The sequence below is a fragment of the Schistocerca piceifrons genome, chromosome 2, assembly GCF_021461385.2.
Source record: "Schistocerca piceifrons isolate TAMUIC-IGC-003096 chromosome 2, iqSchPice1.1, whole genome shotgun sequence".
In the NCBI taxonomy this organism is placed as follows: Eukaryota; Metazoa; Arthropoda; class Insecta; order Orthoptera; family Acrididae; genus Schistocerca; species Schistocerca piceifrons.
Window position 1 is genome coordinate 981,499,463 of NC_060139.1, and position 21,104 is coordinate 981,520,566.

The following is a 21,104-nucleotide window of genomic DNA, read 5'->3' on the forward strand; positions in this document are numbered from 1 at the left end:
ATGTTGGGTGATTCTCTAGGATACCACCGTAATACACTACAATATTCTGCTCTCTTACTTATTTTCTTATGGCATGTTTCTTGTCACATGCATTTTATTCTTAGTAACACAACCATGTAAATATCGTTGTAGGGGACACATGACTATATTTTTAGAATCAGTAATACTTGCGCGGTTTATAGTCCGAATACCGATTATAAGCTATTTTGCAATTACTTGTACTGTGGAAACACTATAATAACAAGGTAAGTACGTTACATTATAAACTATGAAACAATGGTCACTATTCAACTCGTCGTCACAGGCATTAATATTTTTAATCACAGAGGCATTAGTTAATTACAGCTAATATTCTGAAAAAACTACCTACTGAATACTCCGTGTATCTTCCTACTGCTCTGATTAAGCCAATCCGAGAGAGAAAATAGTATTTGCAACAATATCAATTATAGCAGTGATTTATAAAATTGGTGTCCACTAATTACCGTTTTCGTAAAATTGTTTTATTGCAAGGTTCTGCTGTCACTAATACGTAATTATTTTTTATAGCCTTTAAGCTGTCCTTTCTTCATAGACTAAGTTTGTTAAAACTAGCGATACTCATCTTTAATGTTTACTTGTAGCCATCATGGTATCTACCCATTCTTCACACGTTTAAGTTGGATGTGGTTTTGGATTTTTTAGAAGGAGACGTACTGGGTTCCTGATTCGATGGCGCTGCAAGCATAATTTTGATTTTTGATTGTGGGACCACTTGAAGTGGGTTTCTTGTTAGCTTTGACAGCGATGATTGTACCATATACGATTTAATTGTGCTTCTGTTTTCATTGTGAATTTTTTTTAAGCATAGATTTGGACATTGTTGTTTTCAGACAGTCCTTTGGAAGACGGATTAATTCGGTTTCCAAACTTTGATGTATGTGGCAGTATTTAAAGAGTTCTGTTTATCACACTGGAACCGTTTCCATGCGGTATTGGGTACTTACTCTTGCGTAATTTTTACACCGAGCCACCCTCAAAACGACGACTGAGGTGGCTTTCGGAAATATTTTCTCATACAGTAGCGCTTTCTTCGGGATTTATTTATTTGCATATAAATGTTATGATAGGCACGTGAGTCACAAGGGGTTTGTTAGCCCCACCATTCTCGTAACTACACACCTCACATAGTTCAATTAGTCAATGCCTTTGCCTTTACTTTGGCGAATATCCGAGCATATGAATATATATAACTCGTATTTTTATGTCGAATTTATCTTTAACTGTTTTTACTATGTATAAATTTCACATAACGAAGGTACATTTACTGCATACAAATTTCATACCAGTATGTTATACTTCGGACAATACCTACAGCTGTTTCATTTTGTGTATTATCTTTCTGAAGACTTTTTGCTGTCGTTAGTGTTATTAATGTCATTATTATTCTTTGATATATGTTTCTGTTGCTAGGATGTGATATAAAGCGTTTCTTTGCTTTCCTGGCCCCAAAATAAATTTCCCTTCTCCTCTATATCCCCTAGTTATGGTTTATTTTATAATTAACCCTTAACCTTACCAGGGGTAGTAGAGCACTCAGTGTTATGTATATTTCCCAGTTTATTTTAGCGATTTGGCAGTACTGATTTTTATTTCCACATACCTCTCTGCTTGGCCTTGAACGTTTAAAATTTTCTAGTTGATTGACAAACTTCGGCAAAGAGGTGATATTCCAGCATATTTAGGTGCTTCTGTGCCAGGGTAGTATTAGTGAGAGTGGAGAGTGCAGTTATTTCGCAGTCACCAGTGGAATGTAAGTGATTTTAATCTGTTTAAAATATTGTGCTTTAAATGCATATGCAGTTATTACACCGTATGACCTGAAAAATCTTTGTTTTTGTTTCTGATGTGATATCCTAATTGAATTATTGTTATCCTGAAGGCGATTGTTGCATGTTTTCAAAATGAATAGCACTAAACAGACAAATAAATGCTCACGACCATTGACTGTGAATGAAATTACGTAGCTATTACTGAAATCATATGTTGAATGCTCCAGTATAAGTGACTTCTTTTCAGACTGTGAATCAGATGGAGTAACTGAAAACAGCAGGCCTGAAGGAAATAGTGATGGCGAGTGTAGTACGGCAAGTAGTCTTTTAGGGAAGGCAGGAAACAGTATTTCAGTACCGACTGAAAATAACAGGTATGAAAAAAGTAGTGATGAGTGTTCTAAGCAAAGTGATCCCTCAGAGAATGACGACAGGGGTGCTTCAGTAACTTATCCTTCACCCAGTGAACATAATTCAAGCAATGAATCTGGAAATCTCCTTTCAGTGACTGATGTGTCTGATAGTCTTCTTGGCAAGAACAAACACAAATGGAGGGGTAAAAAGCCAAATAAGTTGTCATTCAAATAACATCATGCTTCATCTTCCTGGGAACAAAGATATTGCCAGTAGCACTAACTCAGGAATCTAAAGATGGGAGTTATGTTTCGTAGAAGAGGTGCTAAGTGACATTTTGAGACATACAAATGCAAATATTCCCAAGCAGCGTTCAAAATATTCCAGTGATCGATATCAAACAAATGAAGATGATACTGGAAGGACAATAACACCATCACTTACGCGTGAGACGAATCTTACAAAGCCGAAGGCATTTTTTGGATTATATTACCTATCTGGAGTTTTAAAAATAAATACTCTGATCACTCGTAACTATTTGATAAACACATAGGGCTAGACTTCTTTCGTGTTGCAATGTCACTAACAACCTTTGAATTCCTGACTACCTGCTTACGGTTTGATGAGTGCAAAAGTAAGAGTGAGCATAGAAAGAATGATCGACTTATTCAAATAAGACAGATTTCTTATTACGTAATCAAAACATGCCAGGAATTGTAATTTTAAGATGTTCATGTCATCGAAACCTGATAAATATGGGGTTAAGATAAGAATTACGTGTGATGCTAAGACATTTTATCTGTTAAATGCAGAAATTTGTAATGGCAAGGATTAAACTCCTAAGTGAATACCTGTTGCTCATCATTATTCTACATATATGACCAAACCTATTCGTGGCACTAGTAGAAATTGCACTTTTGATAATTGGCTGGCTTCTGTACCAGTGACAAATAAATTGCTGAAAAATCACTGGTGTGAACAATGAAATCAAACAAGACACAAATTCTTTCATTATCTGCAGAACCTTCTCGCCATAAAAGGGACAGTTCACTGTTATCTTTCAGTGACGAATGTCTCTTATATCCTATTTTCTTCCGAAGTAGAAGAAAAACACTGTGACTATGTTGTTTAAATGCAAGACCGCACGGATGAGAGTGGAATAGTCATAACTCTTCGAATTTTGCATTTCTACAATGCCACGAAGTGTGGCGTTGATTGTTTTGATAAATTGTAGCATATGTACTCGGTGTCCAAGAGGACTGGTAGATGGCCTCTATGATTCTATATTGCTGAATGCCGTTGGAATCGCTTCATTCAGAATCTAAAGATTCCATGCCCAACCGACGAAGATATCTAGAGAAGAAGCCAAATCTTGTGGCAATAATGAAGATCGCGAGTTTTTATCGTAATTTCCAAGAAACAATCGCAGGCATTCTCAGCATACTAATACAGCAATGGTCTATGCAAAGAAACACAACTTCTGGGAGATGGGCCTTCTGTACCCAAAGAAAGGACTGTAAAGTCAAACTTGAAAACTTGCTGCAGCGCGTGCAAAAAATTCGTATGTGCACACCATCAAGCTAAAATATGTCTTACCCTGTAAATAATGGACAATAAACAAAGCAAAGGCTTATTAGATCAATAATTAGTTCAACTGCGTTGCGAGAAATAAAATGTTTTTTGTTGTGAATCCTTATTTATGCGTTTTTAATGCGATGTACTCCATTACTTTAGCTGGTGTTAATGTAATATCTGGGTTGGGTAGTATTTGAGTGTTAAAGAACATATTAACATTGCATTAATATGTTTCTTCTGCACATGTATCAGCTGCAGTTTCTGCTATTTTAAAATTGTATTCTAAATGTAGAGTCACATGATTCAAGCTACACATTTTCTGACGCACAATAACGGCTACTGTTAAGTGATGACGCGTTTTATAATTAATATGTTAGGCCATGGTTACAATATTTATGAAATAGGATATCTGTTTCACATTAAATTATAAGAGAGATCATTTTCAATACACGCCATGAACTTCAGCCAACTGGTACAGCGAGAGACAACTTGGTCTCTGATGTTGAGTGGGATATTTGAGCTTAGTAGATATTATGTATCTATAACGTAAGTAATTCAACTTACATGTCCTCCACAACTACTCTCAACAATACCGTTTTGGTTGAAAGTCTGTTCTATCATTCCTAATACAGGTTCCTTGTACCATAGATCTGATGACGCTGTAAAGCAAAAAAAGCAAAACGATCTGTAACAAAAAAAATTAAGCGTCCCAGACAGGAGAATATTTTAGGACAAAATGTGGTGTCAGAACCAATGAGAGATCTTATGTCCAAAATAACGAAAATCAATACATTTACCGAAGGGAAATGGTGCGTCAACGTGCACGTGTGGACTTGTGTTGCCGTTTGAGATTTGATGACATCCGTGCAGTATTTGTTTAGAAATAAAACCTTTCAACTATCAGACATATGGATGCACTGTCGCTGAGCGTATTAACATGATTAGTTGTCAGTGCACCAACAGCTATTTTTCGACACAGTGATATACAAATGACAGTAGGTCACTACCATGAGAGGTGGATCACTGACACTGTCATAGTAGCTGATGCTGAACTGTTTTGTCGGCTGTGGAAGGAGAAAGAGTACAGATTACATGTTGGGAATGTTACTAAATTAACACATACTGTTATTGTTTGATGAAATGCATTTTGAGTCTATGATTCATACAACACATAAATTGTACACGTATGTTACTTGCTTCTAACACAGTGTATCATTGATACTGTAAAGTAAACTCTAAGACAAATAAATGAACTACGCAAGACGAATGGAACCGAAATGCCAGATGAGATGTACATGTACAAACAAACAAATTATAGTTACAAAAATTTTTATGATTTATTAAAGAGAAAGAGCTTCACAAACTGAGCAAGTCAGTAACATGTTGGTCCACCTCTGCAACTTATGCAAGCAGTTATTCGTGTCGGCAGTGACTGATAGAGATGTTAGATGTCCTCCTGAGGGATATCGTGCCAAATTCTATCTGACTGGCGCGTTAGGTACTCAGAATCCCGATATGGTTGCAAGGCCCAATCCATAATGCTCCAACATTCTCCGTTGTGGAGAGATTTGGCGACCTTGCTCACCAAGGTAGGGTTTGGTAACCACGAAGATCAGCAGTGGAATCTCTCGCCGTGTGCAGGCCAGCATTATCATGCTACAGTTAAGATTGCCATGAGGGGCAACAAAACGGGGCGTAGAGTACCGTCGACGACCACTGTGCTGTAAGGGTGCTGCAGATGAGAAATCGTACTTCGAAAAGAAATATCACCCCACATAGTCAGTCCTGGATTTCAGGTCATTTAGCGGGTGACATTCAGTTTGGTATCCAACTTCTCTGGGCCGTCTGTAGACACGTCTTCGGCCTGGAATCTTATTGACTGGAGTAGAACTGTCTTCATTGACGAGTGCCTCTTCGAACTGAGCCCCGATGACCAGCGGTATAGTGGAGAAGTCTTTCTCTCTGAACAAATTCTCCTGACATCTCGTTTCTAAATTGCACCCTGCGTTCGACAGGTGGTCCAGTCTGCTTTTATGTGGTGTATTGCGAGGAGAGAGGTGTCACGTGAGTAGTCACCTGGTGTAGATGAAGGCTGCAGAGAGCAAAGTCAGAGTGATTTAGGTTGCGGATATTATGATGCTCTTTGTCGAGACTGTAATGTGTCGGTTACTCATGGATTGCTGCAGAAATACGCCCCCCCCTTGGTTGCTGTGAGATGGTTCATGGAGAGATCGAGGTCAGGTTCTGGAGTATAATTGAAATCGGTTAGGTTTCATGCAAGGAGTAGGCCTAATGGTTTAACTTGTCACTATAGCAGTGCCTGAGTTATTCGTATGTCCACCACCATAACAATGCCCAGAAAGTGAAACATTGGTCTCACTTTATAATAAAGGTTTGTCTAGTACCTTCCACCGCGGAAGTCGAATACGCGGCAGAACAAATGGACGTGGTCAGCCCATAGAGGGCTCCGCCTCCGCTGCGGCTATTTCGCTCAGCGGCTCCCGCACAGAGAGGGCGCCACCGCTGAGCCACGTGCAGACAGCGGCCAATAGCCACTCCCTCCGGCTTCGCATATAGGGACCCGCTCTGCCCTAGTCCAGCCAGTCTGGTACTCGCTCTGAATTTCGTTTATATCTCGGCGGTACTGTGTTCTGGTCGTTGCTCGTTGTTGACATTTGCCTGACTCTGGTTCCGAGTGGATTTACGTTTGGTGTTTGGTGTTGTGGTTTCCACAAGCCCCCGTTGTTTATCTCTTCGTTGTTGTGTCGCTCATAGTCGGTCGTGGTCGGTTGTTGTCAGTTGTCGTTGGTCTGTCGTCCGACTCGTCCTGTGTTTACCCGGTGGTGCGTGCTCCACCGCCGGCGGCTTCCCCGCCTGGCGACTCCGATCCGCGGCCCAAGGCGTTCCCGCTGTTGGTTGTGGTTACAACAGTTCGCCTGGCCACTACGGCAATGGCTGAGTTATGGCCATCGTACAGATTCCAGTAACAACGGGCAGGAGGTCTAATTTTAGCACCAGTATATAGATAGCCCCGTTGATAGGTAATTGTCTGGTGTGCAATTTGAATTTCATCGCCTCTCTATGTATCCCTTCCTTGTAGCAGTACGCTACTAATATGGAACCAAACATAGACACAGTAGATACAGTGCAGTTCTGCTTGCTGCAAATTCGGCTGTGATTCAAAGATGCCGCATGGGCATCCCTGGCCAACCACGTTCCCTAAGAGTGCGTGAACCTCACATTAGTCCTTGTCAGTCGGCACCATGTGCGTCAGACATACTCTATGGCCACTTACTTCCGCCGCCAGCTACAGAATTCTTCTGTTGACGTTACCACGTGCCTTCGCCCATTCTCTGAGATTGGCATTACCACCCTGGTCTGTAGCTACAAATGCACCCCTATGCCTCCTCCTTCACTGGGTAAGGGTGGATGGTGAAACAAATATACCATGTGTGGTTGTTTGAAGCCAGGAACCAAACCACCACACAGAGTCTTGCTTGCTCCATTCTCACTTCCGCTATCTCTACTTGATAGTGGTAGATTCTACTTGCTTCTCTCGATGATGAGTCTCAATTCTGGATCTGACTCTGAACCTTTTACAAGACACTAACACTGACCTAATTGTCTGTACATGGTATGGCATATGGCTTCAATACTTATGTCATTTTCACCTGAGCATCTTGTATGCTACCATTTAGCAACTGGAAAACTCCTGCATCTGGTACCACCATTTCCAATGAATCCAACTGCGTCTGTATAACCTGTAGTAAACAGTTTAGTGTTTCAGCTAGTATCCTTGGACACACCATTAATTCTGGGGTCAATATCCACAACGTGCGTTTTGGCATCCTCATAATGTGCCATTCTGATTTAGCTTTATTATTATCTCTCACTGCCCTTAATCTTCTACTGGTGCCATTTAGTTATCGGATATCATTGTTACCTGTAGTCCCCTTTTGTATTAAAGCAGGGGTCATGGTACTACATCATTCTAATGTTTTCTGGAATTGCTCCAGAAACCGTCCTTATGGCATTTACAATCCAAAGAACCCGCCCCCCCTCCTCTTATTTCTCTGAACACTCTTTTCTTTTATGTTTTCCTCTAACCTCCACACCTCATTTCCCAATTTCTGTGTATTGTACATCAGCCTCAGAGTCTTTTTGTGACTTGTGAGTGCAGTATCCTGTTCCATGGTGAATAACATTCCACTTCACTATTGCTGATCTTGCAGTGCTCTTGCTCCGCCCTCTCTGATCGAGTGAGGTGGCGCAACCATTAGAACACTGGACTTGCATTCAGGAGGATGGTGGTTCAAATCCTCATCCAGCCATCCTAATTTAGGTTTCCCATGATTTCCCTAAATTGCTTCAGGCAAATGCCAAGATGGTTCTTTCGAAAGGGCACAGCTGACTTCCTCCTCCATCCCTCCTTAATCCAATGGGACCAATGACATCGTTGTTTGGTCCCCTCCCCCAAGTCAACCAAGCAACCAACCACCCCCATGAATAGGTGTAGCATCTCTGGCGTGTAGCAACATGAGAAAACGAAGGTGTTATTACTTCCCTTCCCCTTTTGTGACATCAGAATGTAACAGCACCACTAACACAAAACGATATTTACAGATTCTCCTCCACAGTCTTTCTAGTAATGGAATTAACCTGCACAGCAGTAAGACGTCGTCCTCCATACTCATCCACAAGAAAACTTTGATTTATGTTACAACCCTAATAGAATCGTACAAACTACTTATGCTAAACCAAATTTCCTGGTACTCCATATCCTCCATTCCTAATTTGAGATAGTGTGAATATGGCACAAGATCTTTTTGCTTCTCATGGCCCATATTTTTCTTACCTTTTTCCTTTGATTCGACACTTGTAGCTTGCTGGTGACATCGTCTCAGTCACTTGGTAAATTCCCTGATACCATATGGTAAACTTCTTGATCTTACCCTTTGGGGTGTATAACTAAGTAGCAACATCCAGTACTCACTCAGTGCTCTGACAATGTATCTGCACGTTTCTTACCACTTCCTGATACGCCTTGGCTTTGGTGTTCGCCCTCTGTACATGTTTGAATACTTACCCTAATGTGTATGTGACATCCTGTACTAGTTCTCTTTTCCTCATAATGTTTCGTTTGAGCATCCACAATGGGGAAAGCATTTTCTACCTACACTGTTCGTCATATGGAGAAAGCCCAGTGCTGGTATTCACATTGGAATCGTATTCTGCCACAATAAATGGTATTTAATTTATTTTTTTACGAAACAAGCGATAAATAAATGTCCCAGCATTATTGTGCCTGTTGACAAAGCAACTCAACATCCTACCAATATCATTATATAAACATTCCATTCTTCCAGTACCTTGCTGGTGCAGTGGACAAGTCCTTAGTTTTCACATCTATAATAGAAAACAACAATGCCATCAGGTCCAACATGACTTTAGTATCCTGGTCCATGTTCACTGTTTCATAGGCACTTAACTTCAGCGACCAGTTTCTCACCACACCCTGCGTCACTGTAGTCACTTGTTGATTTAGAATGGTTGGTTAGTTGGTTGATTTGGGGGGGGAGGGGGGGGGACCAAACAGTGAGGTCATTAGTCCTATCAGATTAGGAAAATATGGGGAAGGAAGTCGATCATGCCCTTTCAAAGGAGCCATCCCAGCATTTGCCTGAAGAAATGTAGGAAAACAATGGTAAACCTAAATCAGGATGACTGGACATTGGTTTGAACTGTCATCCTCCCACATGCAAGTGCAGTGTGTCTTCCTTGCTCTGTATTTAGAGTGGTGATCACTGCTATACATAATGAGAAACATTCAATACTATTCAGAGCTAAAAGGTCCAATATTACTGTTGCTATCGTCTCAAAAGGATTGGTGGATTCCAGTAATCTCTGTAGCAGTACTCACAGATCAGTCTGTTCTGATCGCTTAGGCACACAGTACACATTTCTTTACATACTGCTTTGCTTCCCTTTTGGTTGTTCTCCACCAGACACATTCTGCCAGTCTTCGACCAGTCTCCCCAGTACCCCCAGCCCCAGATGGCAGATGATTGTATACTTCCTTCAATATGTCTTCCTTTAGATTTTTAGGCACGGTTATGTGTGGCCCCAGTCGTTGATGTAAAATGGAGTCCAACGTGCAGAGTCTACTGTGGCTGCATCATAAACAGAGTGCAACCCATGTCAGCAGCCCGCGTTGTTTATCATTTGACGAGATTGTGATCGGGTGCCTGTACCACTGTAACCTTCCTGCTTAATATGTCTGCATTTCGATGCTCACAGCAAGAGATGCCAGACAGTCAAAAATGTGATAGTGGTGAAGTTAATCAAGATACCAAACACACTGAGCTATCTACAGAAATAAATAAAACAAGACAGGAACTTGAAAACTGTACTAATAATACTGAAAGTACTGGGAAGTACAGGACACTGATTTTGAATTTTCATTTGAAAGTACAGGAAGTGGCCACTAAACAGGGACACTAACAGCCCAGGTGACTCCGATTATGGAGCTAGTGACTGCAACCAGCCTTCACCTGATCTTTAACAATAGCTACTTGCCAGTCCTTCATTTGCTGACCTGAATGTAAACCAAAAAGGGGCTTGGCGCATGATTTGAGAGTCAAATGAAAGTTTCGGACTACCTCGCATGTGCAGCAGTGACATAAGTGATGCTGAGCGAAGACAAGTGCGCGGTCAACAGAACATGCGATTTGACAGATTCTAACCTAAATAAGATGCCCATCCTTTTCTTTTGCTAGAGTTTTAGAGCTATATTTACATCAGTGTGGAGAGCTGCAGAAATTTTTTTTCTTTTTGTTTGGTTGCAATCGTTTTGATGGAAATATCTATAACCGGCGAATGCAACAAAGTAAAGGCAGAATAATGTGTACTGAATTTGAGGGGATATTTTTGCCAAAGTACTGATCAAAACATATGCATAATTCCTTTATAGATTTGTTGCATAATAAAGAATTTGCGAGGAGGCCAATGGAACAGTAAACGAATTTTTGGAAAAGGAATTAGGGAAGAACAGGTACTTACATATACCATTTTTAGAACAAGATGCGGTAAAATGGGTGGTGAGTTGTCAGCCTTTAAAAATACAAAGACTGTAAACGGGATCTGTTATTAATACAGCTAGTAACGTGGGACAAATTTTCGGACAGGCATAGAATGAAGAAGGAAGAGATAATTATAGGTCTTTTAGGAAGTCACCTTGGCGAAGTAATAGCAGTAACAGGTGATAACCAAATCGGCGCAGAGACGACATAAGACCATTGTATAGACAAAACTAAATGTATTACTGGACGACAATTTTAAGAAAGAAAAATTGATGATCAGAGACATGCTAAGTTTCAGTGTCGACCTTGGTACGAAAATGATGTGAGTTAACGAGCACTGCGCTCTCATTTAAATATATGGCTGAAAGTGTCAGCCTACAGGAATTGTGAAACGAAGCCTGGCGTCCAAGACCGCGAACTACAATGGGCGCAGATTCACCACGAGATGGGGAAACACACAGGCGTCTATTATCTACTGAGGACTAAGCGCTGTAGTGTGCGAATGAAACCTGCGTCATAGGGAAACCCAGTAGAATCCTTGTGTGGCTGAGGAGACGTAACAGTGTTAAATATGGTGGACCTAAGATCGGCCATATACGGGAACATTTATGAAAATCAAGCCACAGTAATTTTATTCTGAAATCGCCAATAAGTTTTGATGGTGACTCCTATAAAACTCGAATATTGATCATATCTCTCATAGTTTGGGGTTTACTGTTAAAGTGAAATTTACATGTTATGTAACACAGACATGAATGCTAAAATCTGAGCTCTTTGGGCGATCTTAACGATCGACATTTCATATAGAAGCGCATCATTAAAATGACAAACGTTGTAAATATCAATTTTGTAACTTTATTTGTTTAAAAGATATAGTAAATTTAAATTATCAGTATTTTCAGTTAAGCATCAGATCATCATTTCCTCCACACAAAACACATTGAACGATGACAGCATAACACCTTATTGAATCAATAGCTAATAGAATATTTGTTGTAAGGTTTAGTACATAATAGTTACTTTTGTTCTTTATTTATATATCAGAAAGCACAATGGTGCAAAGTTACCGGCCGTTAAGATGGAAATTGTATTTCTTTTGTGTAAAAGAATTTAACGTTTATTGTGTACTGAATATTATTGTTACTTCATTTAGAACGTGAAAGTGGTCAAGCTTTGATTATTTAAATATGTTGAAATGTAAAGTAATGTAGAATAGGCTGTAGCCAATCAGATGGACGGCTTCATGAAAGGGAACTGCGCTGGTCTGTTGAGCGAAGATGTGCGGGATGCGCGGGAAACGCTGTCGGAGACGGGCAGACGGCAGTTCTGGTCGAGACACCAAAGGGGACAGTTCAGATGGAGACGTGAAAACAGAGAGTTCGGCTGGAAACACAAACGGGTACAGTTTGGATTGAGACGTGAAAGCAGATAGTCGGTCTTTAGGCAGCCAGGAAGTGAAACGACTTACAAAATTTCGCGTTGTGTGGTATCGCGGGACTTTGTCTCTGAGCGGTGAGCAGCTGCGCGCCTGGGGTGAACTCTGACTTTTCATTTGAATATCGAGGTGGAGTATTGTGTTCCGCAATGAGATTGTGATTGACAGAACTGTGTCAAATGGATATGCGCTCGTGTGTAACAGTCACTCCAAATACGACCACTTTCGCTATTAATTTGCTTTCTGAATAAACATTAATCTAACTAAATCGTAACTGTGTGGCCTACATCATTTATGGGTCGTTAATTGAGTTCCCGATATTATTATTACTGTTATTAGATGTTAATTTTGTATTTCATAAACTTGCCATCAGCCAGACAATTAAACCAAAGGGCCACAAGTGTCTAATTTAGGGCGTGTAATGCGACACGTGCGGTTCAACACCTAGACGAGTTTGAGCCAAGACATTTCGACGAAGAGAAACCGCATGTGAGCCCGAACATCTCGCAAATTCTATACTAGTGAAACAAGTTTTTGTCAATGTGTTTGCAAGGAATAAAAAGTTATAAGTAGAAGAGTGATCACAAAACGTTACGAGTGTTGCCGCCGTTAATGTCGCGTAGATATTTCGATATAAGCGAGGGGACCTATGATATTATAGGATACTGGATGAAGTTGTAATGAGAGCCAGTAGGTCAGTTTAACCCTTCAGAACGTAATTTCCAAGTTAAATTTTACAGCGAGGCTAAGCGAAGTGAGTGGTGTGAACTTGAGTATGTGACCGACTGGGGACCATTTACCCGTCTCATGAATTAATGACCTTTATCATTTGAAAAATACCTATGAATATGGGTCCGTAAGTACTTAGGAAGTGCATTAGTCAGTTTCAGATACATCGTAAAATTCAATAACAGACTACGTATCTGGAGGTAGTCGCCAACCCTCTTCTTTTATTTGTCTGATAGAGCCACGGAAACCATTAAATCACAAAGGGCGCGGTAGCACGCTCTGACGCGCACCTTTCTTTTAAGGCTCTGGCAGAAAGTTGAGCAAAAGTAGAAGAAACAGCAGTTAACTGGAGAATCCTCTTTAGAAGGCACGTTCTTTGCCTCCCAGTTGGTGTTTCAGTCCAACCACATTTAGCCATGTGTGACTGGTCTCACTTATACATAAAATTTTTCTCCACTATTCCGTTTTTGTGTCTCTCTCAGCGGCATCGAGCTACAACAGTCCATCACACTTACGCGACCGTTCCACACAAATCTAAACATTACACATCTAAACATTATAGCTTCTCTGAAGCTATTAATCTGACTGTCAAGAGTGAGAAGCCGTTGAATTTGTCGTTTTTTTTTTTTTTTTTTTTTTTTTTTTTTTTTTTTTTTTTTTTTTTTTTTTTTAGCAGCATGTTACATTCTAGAAAGCGAAGTTGATCTCGAAATATCTACTAATAACCTATACAAGTAAAGAGACTATACTTAATTTAACGAGGCCTTTTTCAATATACTTGTGTGAAAAGAGGATTACGATGTCTTAAATGCTTCAGGAAATACATGAGGCGAACAGCCTAGCTGAATCACCATGTGTATATCACTCGTAGTTCTAACAAGATAATTTCCATTATAGATCAGTAAATTTTTATCTTATCAGAGCAGCTAGGGGAAAGCAGAAGATTTAAATGCCCTGTGGTCGTGATAACCTGTTGTGCATTAGCAGCATCGACTGTCAAAGAACACGACAACCCTAACGAAGTGGGAATGGCGTTCTAGGAGGGAGGAAGATGATCAATGGGCTGAAAGGCTTCGATAAGCAGGAAGCGTTGCGGTAGTTAAGTTTAATGTCCTTTGCAAAACTTGCGAAAATATGACATGTTACTACAGCGCAGCTGTATACAAAGCATGGAAAGGATGCCGTAGTTCAGAATGCCTGACTGTTAGCGCCGAGGATATAAACTGAAGGACAAAGCTACAAGATTTCCTGTGATACAAAAAAAAACTTTAATATCCTCCATAGAAGATATCGATTTTTATGAGATACACTGCTGCTTTGTTGATGCCATAAAAATACGTATGTCCATGTATTCCGTGTTACAAATGCTGCTGCCGGCCGCGGTGGCCGTGCGGTTCTAGGCTCTACAGTCCGGAACCGCGGGACTGCTACGGTCGCAAGTTCGAATCCTGCCCCGGGCATGGATGTAGGTTTAAGTAGTTCTAAGTTCTAGGGGATTGATGACCTAAGATGGTAAGTCCCATATTGCTCAGAGCCATTTGAACCATTTGAACAAATGCTGCTAGTCACGCACAAAAAACGGAAAGATTTGAAAACACACATTTCCCCATGGTTTTTCTTGAATATCCTGGTCCAGGTAACGTGCACCGCTGCGTAAGGTCTCTTCCGAAAAGTTACACTCAGTTTTTAAGTAAGCACTTCTTAATTGGCCTTATCTGTTATCTGTCTTCCTGAATTATACTACAAATAAGTCTCAACTGCAATAGTCCCTTAAGAAGAAAATCTAGTAAACAGGTTTCTCAGTCCATCGATCTGCACTTATTACGGAAGCACTTTCTTTCAAAACAAAACATAGTCCTTGTGCTCAAAAAAATCTTTCGGTTATGGGGTAGTAATAAATTTTTTTAACAAAGTTATAAGTCGGAAAAACATAACATTTGCCCTCAGCCTGTTTCTACACATACATACGTACACACACACACACACACACACACACACACACACACACACACACACACACACACACACTCTCACACTCACACTCGTCGGCCCAGAGACTGTCTCAGGGACTGTGGCACCTATCAAATTTTCTGCAAAAGGAAACTGTAAATGTTGTATTCTGCAAATCTGAATCGTGGAAAGTACAAATACAGAATTCCGGAGCATAAGAGACAGCATTATCTTAACAATGTATGAAAACTAATTATTTGTCGCTGAAATCGTAAAAGACGAGGGAGCGTATACACAATCTTAAGCAGGTTCAAAAGAGATAAGGAAGCGCTTAAAAGGGAAACAGGAATAATACAGAAATATGTCGTGCTATAATTCGAAAAGTACAGAAATGAATAAGAGAAGATCGAAATGAAGAAAAACGTAAGTGCATTAGAAAATAAGGGAGAATTAAAGTACATTCAGATCGAAATAGGAAATCGAACAGCGACTCTTGCGGGTGGAGAGAAACACAGAAAGATTTAACAGCATTCACTAAATCCACGAACGAAAGTACGCAGGAATTCGGTAGTATTCTGAAATGACTGGGCTCCGTTGTGGAATAACATAGTCAACATTGTCATCGGGAAAACAAATAAGGCAGTGTCATACTCTGTCGCAAACAAGTTTAAGGACAAGAATCCAGGCATACGCATTACTAGTGTCACAATAAAATGGTCAGCAATACAAGCGCTTCCAAAAATTTTACGTTTATATCATCGGAAAGAAAGTAAAGAAGTTAGAAAGTAACTTACCAAAAACATGTTATTCATTAATAAGCATAATATTTTTATTTAATGGCAACCGTCAGCTCTGCCCTACCGAAGCCGGTTTCAAATAAAAGTATGTTTTGCAGTTCTCATATTTTCGTTGGTTTTTAAATTTTAAATTTCTAGTACAACAGGAAGAACTTATTTTTGATACTTGGATTAGAGGATTTTCATCAAAAATGTATCATACATACCATTTCCGCGACGAACGTATTGTCCAATATGTTGAGCATTGACGTATTTTTAGTCTTATAGATACGATTCCTTGTTTAAGTTTTTCCACCACTCATTTTCCTACAGTACTGTGGGACACTTTACCGATATGCGGATAGCCTTCTATTTCTCTCCAAACAATTGTAGCGGTGCTCTAAGTAAAGATATAATTTTCCCACACCCACTTTCTCTGTTTGATTCCACCCAATCTACTTCCATCACTTCTCGTGTTTCCAGCTCGTAGTGTTTGCCGTCGAGTTCAAGTAAAATAAAACTCTCGAATTTTCGTTTCACTGTCTTTGTCGCAGAATCCTGTGCGCTATACCTGCTAGTAGTACTCTCTATCTACTATACCTAATACAAAAGAAGGAGCCACACGCCAACTTACAACTATGACAACTATTGACAACGAGATGGAAGTGCACCTAATCAGAATGTCGCATGTTTTCAAAGACATTACTCCGATGGGATGTTCTAGATACAAATGTTATTACTGATTCACAATGATTTCTTGTTTGAAACGTCCTGGCAGATTAAAACTGCCTGCCAGAACGAAACTCGAACTCGGGACTTTTGCATTTCGCGAGCGAGTTCTCTAGAGACTTAGCTACCCAAGGGCGACTAACGACCCGTCCTCACAGATTTCCTTCCGCCCTTACCTCGCCTCCTATCTTCAAATTCGGATTTCTGGATAGCACACAGTTTTCTTCTGCTAGGAAGCTTCATATCAGCGCACACTTCGCTGCAGAGCAAAGTTTTCATCCTGGAAACATTCCCCAGGCCGTGCCTAAGCCGTATCCCTGCAACCCTCTTTCTTCCAGAAGTGCTAGTTTTGTAAGTCAGATATGAGTTACTGGCGCAAGTAACGCTGTGAGTACCGGTTGTGAGATTTGCTTGAATTGATTAGTCAGTAGTGCACTTACCCGTGAAACGCCAGGGTCCGGAGTTCGATTCTCAATCCCGTACACAGTTTCAGTTTGACGGGAAGTTTGATATTGGCGCAAACTCCGCTGCAAAGCGAACATGTCACTCTAGATTTCTTGTTAGCTTCCATGGCTCCCTGTAGTACATGATAGCTAGTCCCAGATGTACTAGTATGTATCCTATCATGTCCATTCTTCTAGATAACCCCCTAGGTATCAGGCAGTGGTAAACGCTCGCGGAGGGCATAAACGTTATTGTAGCTCTCGAAGTTCAATAAAAAGCGCTCAGTATGATATGATGAATGACTGTTTCAGCTTTGTTTTTGACACTGGTCAGACGTTTTAGTTTTTCTAATGCAAACGATAGAGGATATAATGACATATTGTTGTGTATTTAATTTGTGAGAGGTTAAGCTGTATCCTGAGGTGACAGACGTCATAGGATAGCGACACACACATATAAAAATGGATTGATTCATGTGAAAAGCTTCCCGAAATGATCATGGCCGCATGGCGGGATTGTCAGACTTGAACGCGGAATAGATGCTAGACGTATGGGTCATTTCACTTCGAAAATCGTTAGGGAATTCTACATTCCGAGATCCACAGTGTCAATAGTGTGTCGAAAATACCAAATTTCACGAATTATCTCTCAGCGCAGTGGCCGACTGCCTTCATTTAACGACCAAGAGTAGCAGCATTTTCTTACAGTTTTCAGTGTTAACAGACAAGCAACACTGCGTGAAATGACCGCAGAAATCAGTGTCGGACATACAACTAACGTATCCTTTAGGAGACTGCTGCGAAATTTGGCTTTAATGGCCTATGGCAGCAGATGACCGACGCGAGTGCCTTTGCTAACAGCATGACATCCTGGGCTCGTACCCATATCGGTTGCACCCTAGACCACTGGAATATCGTGGTCTGGCCACATGAGTAACGATTTCAGTTGGTAATAGCTGATCGTAGGGTTGGTGCGTGGCTCAGACTCCATGGAGCCATAGACCCAAATTGTCAGCAAGTCACTATGCTATTTGGTGCTGGCTCCATAGTGGTGTGGACTGTGTTTGCATGGAATGGACTGTGTACTCGTGTGCTCTGATCCAACTGAACCGATCACTGACTGGAAAGCCTACCGCTGTGGCCGAGCGGTTCTAGGAGCTTCAGTTCGGAACCGAGCTGCTGCTACGCTCGCAGGTTCGAATCCTGCCTTGGGCATGGATGGGTGTGATGTCCTTAGGTTAGGTTTAAGTATTTTCTAAGTCTAGGGGACTGATGACCTCAGATGTCCCATAGTGCTTAGAGCCATTTGAACCACTGACTGGAAATTAACAAGTTCCTCAACTTGGAGACCATTTGCAGTCATTCATAGGCTTCCTGTTTCCAGACGATAGATATTTTGCGGATGGCTGGGCACCATATCAGAATCCCATCGAAAATTTATGGAACATAATCGAGCGATCAGTTCTTGTACAAAATACCGCACCGGCAACAGTTCCGCAATTATGGAATGCTATAAAAGCAGCATGGTTCTGTATTTCTTCAGAGTACTTCCAACGACTTCTTGAGTCTATGTCACATCGAGTTGTTACACTACGCCTGGCAAAAGGAGGTTCGACATTACATTAGTAGATATCCCATGACTTTTGTCACCTCAGTGTAAGCTAGCAGTGTAAGCAGTTGCAAGGGGTTGATCTGCTATTCTGTTATTCTGCGCAACGGATTAATCTGAGATGTACCCTTTACCCTGCGGCTCCTGCAAGATGCAATTTCCACCTCCACACTACTACAGAAGTCGTGTGTGAAATGCAGTGAAGTGTACTCTTGTGGAGGAAATATGGGGCTCGCAAGAGCTGTAGCACACAATACCGTCAGCTACAATGACTGCTGTCTGCACCACTCGCTGCTGACAAATAAGATAACTCTCCTTCTATCTAGTTTGACCTTCGCCAATCAAACTCTCCCTACGCCTTGATGAAGTCAAGGACTCCTATTCGCCACTAGTCTAATTATGGCGTGGTACACCGGTCAGATAACCAGTCCACTGCGATGCCACTCAAAAATTCGCTCGCAGGCATTTAACTATAACACTGTCCATTCACACTGCACAATAAGTGTGTCGGTCAACACAGTGAACAACGCTTAACCGCAAGGACTCATTATAGAGAGTCATACTTCGATTCGCTCCTGACAGAGGTGCTCTCCCAGTGAAGTACTGAGGAGAGACTTGTTCCTCACTCCAAGAGCGACAACGGAACGGAGCCTCTCCACGCCAGAAGTGAAGGGGTATATCTTTCATTCTCCATTATTCCTTCAGCTCAAGGCGTCAGAAATATCGTCTGCCAATCAGCATTGCTCTTCTAAAACTGGAGAATGACGTTTCATTTAAGGCCACCAATCCGGAAATCTGTAGTATCGGCGTTTGGCGTTTGCTGTCTCCCTGTGAAAATCTCAGAAACTGCGTGCTATGTGTAAAGAATGCATAGGCTTGCCACTCCCACACAATGTAGCGGAATTTGCTTTCAAGCTGAACATGGGGTCGTTCCTCCTTTCCCTTGGGCGAATGTTATCCGCTCCACAGACGGCCACCGGCCGACGTAGATGGGTTGGGACTGGCCTCCTGGCGTGCGGTTGCCTCTCTCGAACTAAAAGCTCCTGTGACCGTTATGTCTGGAATGTATGTGTGTACGCTAGCCTCGGGTGTTTCAACCATGGTACGCACTTGCAATATCTGCTTTGTTGTATTCATTTTACAAGTTCCTTCCGTCTTTGCTTATGTGTGTCGATTCTTTTTTTTCTGTGACTGAAAATATTTTAAGTTCACTTGTAATATTTTCGTTTCTTAACCTGTATTCTAGCTTATATTATTTAACTCATCCGAGGAATTCTATTTCTGACGTCACTATTGGATATAGGTCTCCCTTGTTTGCTATCCATTATATCATTGGAACAGGTAGGGTTTTAAGAAGTTTTCGTAGGGAGTCTTTAGTTGCCTGTTTCTTTGATATTCTTTTTAGTGTCCCAGTGACAACATGAAATTTTGCTGTTTAACCTTTATATTATCTATACTCTGGTACAGACTTTATGAAATTATAATTTTCACCATATTAGCGGTTTGTACTGGAATTGTCATATTGGTTCTTCTGTTGCACTCTTAATGATCTTTTAATTTCATGGATAGTAATTTTTACTTTGCAGTATGTTGTATCTGTCCATATAACGAACATTTCCTTTCGATTTCTTCACGTCCCTGGCGTCATTTCGCTTCAGTCTGTTCCAATGAATTTTATTCATAAGAGCGTCAAATTGCTGTGTACCTTTCTTTTCCCGAATATTTTCTCTATTTTTTCCGTACATCTACTAACTCATACATTTCTTCTGTTACCCATAATTTCTCCGCACATACTTTTGTTGTACCTATATTTGTCTGTCCAACTTCTGACGAGTGGAAGTGAGATACTGTAGCATTAAGAAAAGATGATGTGCGTTTGTAGTTCTCTGACTCTGTAAATACTGGAGAAATGAATACCACTACAGACTGCTGATAAGGAATGGAAGGTGAACAGAATGATGTAAACTAATGCAAGGAAATTTGAGCATGTGTGGGTCTGGAAGGGTATATTTCACTTTCTCCCGTATATAATTCCACAGGGCAACGGTTTACTCATATATTTAAATTAGAACACCGATTAGTGAGTAAAACTGTACATTGTGTATTAATGGGATGAAATGATATGTTCCAGAGACATATTAAGTCTCAGGTATATCTATAATAATGAATGCAAGCTGAAGCAGTCAATACAGGGAGAATTTGTACAATCAACCAGAAATGTTCTTCTATTTTTACACTTTTGTACCGAAACCCCAAAGACTTCAAAATTTTCCAGAAAGTAATTCGATTGCCTGTGAAATTAATATCTGTATCCTCCTTCTCTCAATTTTAAAGCTTTCGAATGGTGGCTATTTCTGCTTAAACGTCATAATATTTTAAGAAGTTTGTTTTCACTAAGTACATATCAAAGTCCTCGAGAAAATTTGTTCTCTTCCTGAATCTCCTCTTCCTTGGTATCAGTCTTCTGACCACTCCGTCTGGGTGTCTTACCGTCGTTCAAAACGTTGAACTCATTCTAAGTGTTTTTCTTCTCGACTGATCTGAACTACATATTTTATCAACTCTTTTCCATCTAAGCGTCCTCTTAGATAACTTGTATTTCAGCGATTACTCT